Raw genomic sequence first — 5,000 nt, 5'->3', positions numbered from 1 at the left:
CCACATTACACAATCCACACTATCACAACCAGACCAGGAGGTCCATGCGGAAAATACAATATCCCAGCCTTTCGACATCCACCATTGCGCAGACCAGGCACCAACACCCACACATGTCCTATACAACGGTGCACCCAACATCACAATAGTACCTCCTGTCACAGCGCACAAACAATGACATGAGTCAAAGACACAGGTCTCACACAAGCATAGAATTGGAGCGCCGCCTCTAATAAGCCAAAGGTGCATCCTGACGTGACAAATCTGATCATGTCACAAGCATTCACTTACTATAATCACTATCAACGAACCTGCCGCCCCCGCCCCCCCCCCTACACCTTTCCTTACAACAACGTGTAACCTAACCTAACCTAACCTAACCTATGTTGTACCTTAACCTAACCTATGTTGTACCTTAACCTAACCTATGTTGTACCTTAACCTAACCTATGTTGTACCTTAACCTAACCCATGTTGTACCTTAACCTAACCCATGTTGTACCTTAACCTAACCCATGTTGTGCCTTAACCTAACCCATGTTGTGCCTTAACCTAACCCATGTTGTGCCTTAACGTAACCCATGTTGTGCCTTAACCTAACCCACGTTGTGCCTTAACGTAACCCACGTTGTGCCTTAACGTAACCCACGTTGTGCCTTAACGTAACCCACGTTGTGCCTTAACGTAACCCACGTTGTGCCTTAACGTAACCCACGTTGTGCCTTAACGTAACCCACGTTGTGCCTTAACGTAACCCACGTTGTGCCTTAACGTAACCCACGTTGTGCCTTAACGTAACCCACGTTGTGCCTTAACGTAACCCACGTTGTGCCTTAACGTAACCCACGTTGTGCCTTAACGTAACCCACGTTGTGCCTTAACGTAACCCACGTTGTGCCTTAACGTAACCCACGTTGTGCCTTAACCTAACCCACGTTGTGCCTTAACCTAACCCACGTTGTCCCCTAACCTAACCCACGTTGTCCCCTAACCTAACCCACGTTGTCCCCTAACCTAACCCATGTTGTCCCCTAACCTAACCCATGTTGTCCCCTAACCTAACCCATGTTGTCCCCTAACCTAACCCATGTTGTCCCCTAACCTAACCCATGTTGTCCCCTAACCTAACCCATGTTGTCCCCTAACCTAACCCATGTTGTCCCCTAACCTAACCCATGTTGTGCCCTAACGTAACCCACGTTGTGCCCTAACGTAACCCACGTTGTGCCTTAACGTAACCCACGTTGTGCCTTAACGTAACCCACGTTGTGCCTTAACGTAACCCACGTTGTGCCTTAACGTAACCCACGTTGTGCCTTAACGTAACCCACGTTGTGCCTTAACGTCACCCACGTTGTGCCTTAACGTAACCCACGTTGTGCCTTAACGTAACCCACGTTGTGCCTTAACGTAACCCACGTTGTGCCTTAACGTAACCCACGTTGTGCCTTAACGTAACCCACGTTGTCCGCTAACGTAACCCACGTTGTCGCCTAAACCTGCTCTGTAATTGTTATACGACTCGTTCAATTAGTGTAGTGTTGCCCACCCGCAACCCTCGCAATATAGTTCGCTACTCGCACTGCCCGCTCCCCTGTGTATCGCTTCATGTTAAACACCTTGCAAGTCTTGCTGACTTTCCACATGCTCCTGCTGTACACTGTTATGTGGATGGCAGCAGGACGTACATGCCGCCCCCCCCCACCCCTCCCCACGTCCCCACCTTGCCCCCTGCCTTCGCAAGCTGGTTGGTGAGAAGTTTGCATGTTCAATGCCCTTCGCATGCGACGTACTCAGGCTACGTTGTGGTGCGGCCTGTGTCAACTGTCCGCTGATGTCGTACGCATAAACCACAATCTGTACTGCACATTCGTCCTTATGTACTGAATGATACATCGTGGCACATGTGTGACCGTACAACGACTGCGCCCAAAAACGGCGGACCATACAGTGCAAATATTGTGCACGCAGCTACGTGTCGTCTCCCTATGAGAGCTGGATTGCAGTGTGGTACGCCATAGAGACGTGTGGGAGGAACGGACGCCGTGGATGGCGATCAGCATGAGCTGTGTGTTGATGTATTCGGACCTAGTCGTCTCTCCTCAAACACCGTGATAGCATGGTGCACCGCGTTCCATATCTGCGACATGCTACAGAGGCCGGTTGACAGTCGTTCGAGCAATGGACATCGCATACGTACGGGGGCCACCTTCCACGTATTGTCTAGGCGTGCACATTTTGTTGCGTGTATGTGGGCAGACGTAGTGTGGCGTGACACCTGACACAGGCATGCAATAATCGTTGAAGTTGCTAATGGCGATGGACGCCTACGTTTGCTGGTGAAGTTACGCAAATGAAGAAATGGTAACCCGTTGTGGTGCGGTTGTTCTCGCTAGGGGTGAATCGGTGATGGCGACGATAGGTTGAGGTACTAACCGGTTGTTCCAGCGATACCCACCATGCCGATGAAACTGAACGGCATCTGGGTGTGAAGCGATACGCGGCGGTGGCTGGGTGGGACCGTCCCCGGCCGGTGAGGGGGCGCCTCCCGGCGTGCTGGCCGCGCGGTGCGTGGGCGCACGCGCTACAGCCGGCTGGTGGGGGCGGCCAGTGGCAGGCGCGCCGGCCGACGGACGCGGCAGGCGTCGCAGCTGCGCGCCGGCGCACCCTGCGCGCGGCGCCGTGCGGCCAAAGTAGGTCCTCGCGGGCCCGGTGCGAAGCGCGGTGGACATCTTCAGTGTGCTGGTCCGATTGAGGACTGTGTGCGTTGAGGATGCGCCGCCGCCCGGCGCTCGGCGCCGCGACGCCGTCTGCTGCTCGGTCGCCCCAGCGGTTCTCGCTGGTGGTTTGTATCGCAGCTGTGCGGATGTGTTGGCGCGTGCGCTGTGCTGGGAGAGTTCGCTTCGGCACCCAAGTGGGGCTTTTGTCCTTCTGTGGCGCTGGCGTTGGAGCTGCCGGTCACCGTAGGTGGCGCGTGTTGTCTCCCGCCGGCAATGCCACGACAGCACGCTCCCGGGCCTCTGTCGGCAGCGGCAAGCTCAGTTGGGAGCACGGGTGGTCGCACCGAAAGCGTCTACTCGCCTAACTCCGGGCGATTGCGCCTCTCTCGAACCCGACCAAGTACTTGGGACGGCGCTGCGCGCCGCCGGGACCTGAGAGGGTTTCGAGGTGTATTGTGCAGGGGAGCTCAGCCTCCTCCTGTTTGCAGAATGATTGAGCGGACGCTTGCGTGTTCGCGCGGGCCCCCGGGACACACTCCCGGGCGGCCGGCTGCTCAGCTCTAGTTGACGCAGCTCCCTGGTTGATCCTGCCAGTAGTCATATGCTTGTCTCAAAGATTAAGCCATGCATGTCTCAGTACAAGCCGCATTAAGGTGAAACCGCGAATGGCTCATTAAATCAGTTATGGTTCCTTAGATCGTACCCACGTTACTTGGATAACTGTGGTAATTCTAGAGCTAATACATGCAAACAGAGTCCCGACCAGAGATGGAAGGGACGCTTTTATTAGATCAAAACCAATCGGTCGGCTCGTCCGGTCCGTTTGCCTTGGTGACTCTGAATAACTTTGGGCTGATCGCACGGTCCTCGTACCGGCGACGCATCTTTCAAATGTCTGCCTTATCAACTGTCGATGGTAGGTTCTGCGCCTACCATGGTTGTAACGGGTAACGGGGAATCAGGGTTCGATTCCGGAGAGGGAGCCTGAGAAACGGCTACCACATCCAAGGAAGGCAGCAGGCGCGCAAATTACCCACTCCCGGCACGGGGAGGTAGTGACGAAAAATAACGATACGGGACTCATCCGAGGCCCCGTAATCGGAATGAGTACACTTTAAATCCTTTAACGAGTATCTATTGGAGGGCAAGTCTGGTGCCAGCAGCCGCGGTAATTCCAGCTCCAATAGCGTATATTAAAGTTGTTGCGGTTAAAAAGCTCGTAGTTGGATTTGTGTCCCACGCTGTTGGTTCACCGCCCGTCGGTGTTTAACTGGCATGTATCGTGGGACGTCCTGCCGGTGGGGCGAGCCGAAGGCGTGCGACCGCCCCGTGCGTGCTCGTGCGTCCCGAGGCGGACCCCGTTGAAATCCTACCAGGGTGCTCTTTATTGAGTGTCTCGGTGGGCCGGCACGTTTACTTTGAACAAATTAGAGTGCTTAAAGCAGGCAAGCCCGCCTGAATACTGTGTGCATGGAATAATGGAATAGGACCTCGGTTCTATTTTGTTGGTTTTCGGAACCCGAGGTAATGATTAATAGGGACAGGCGGGGGCATTCGTATTGCGACGTTAGAGGTGAAATTCTTGGATCGTCGCAAGACGAACAGAAGCGAAAGCATTTGCCAAGTATGTTTTCATTAATCAAGAACGAAAGTTAGAGGTTCGAAGGCGATCAGATACCGCCCTAGTTCTAACCATAAACGATGCCAGCCAGCGATCCGCCGCAGTTCCTCCGATGACTCGGCGGGCAGCCTCCGGGAAACCAAAGCTTTTGGGTTCCGGGGGAAGTATGGTTGCAAAGCTGAAACTTAAAGGAATTGACGGAAGGGCACCACCAGGAGTGGAGCCTGCGGCTTAATTTGACTCAACACGGGAAACCTCACCAGGCCCGGACACCGGAAGGATTGACAGATTGATAGCTCTTTCTTGATTCGGTGGGTGGTGGTGCATGGCCGTTCTTAGTTGGTGGAGCGATTTGTCTGGTTAATTCCGATAACGAACGAGACTCTAGCCTGCTAACTAGTCGCGTGACATCCTTCGTGCTGTCAGCGATTACTTTTCTTCTTAGAGGGACAGGCGGCTTCTAGCCGCACGAGATTGAGCAATAACAGGTCTGTGATGCCCTTAGATGTTCTGGGCCGCACGCGCGCTACACTGAAGGAATCAGCGTGTCTTCCTAGGCCGAAAGGTCGGGGTAACCCGCTGAACCTCCTTCGTGCTAGGGATTGGGGCTTGCAATTGTTCCCCATGAACGAGGAATTCCCAGTAAGCGCGAGTCATAA

At 54.1% G+C, this 5,000-nt stretch overlaps 1 non-coding gene across 1 annotated transcript in view; it reads left to right on the top strand.

Moving 5' to 3' along the window:
* Positions 1-3,294: 3,294 nt before the first annotated feature.
* LOC124774218 overlaps positions 3,295-5,000 on the top strand; it is a 1,909-nt gene continuing 203 nt past the window's right edge. Inside the window, exon 1 of the ribosomal RNA XR_007015208.1 lies at positions 3,295-5,000. This exon is cut by the window's right edge and continues 203 nt beyond it. This is a non-coding gene — a ribosomal RNA (small subunit ribosomal RNA).

The sequence above is a fragment of the Schistocerca piceifrons genome, unplaced genomic scaffold (genome assembly GCF_021461385.2).
Source record: "Schistocerca piceifrons isolate TAMUIC-IGC-003096 unplaced genomic scaffold, iqSchPice1.1 HiC_scaffold_961, whole genome shotgun sequence".
NCBI lineage: Eukaryota > Metazoa > Arthropoda > Insecta > Orthoptera > Acrididae > Schistocerca > Schistocerca piceifrons.
This window is presented reverse-complemented; position numbering and strand designations above follow the sequence as displayed.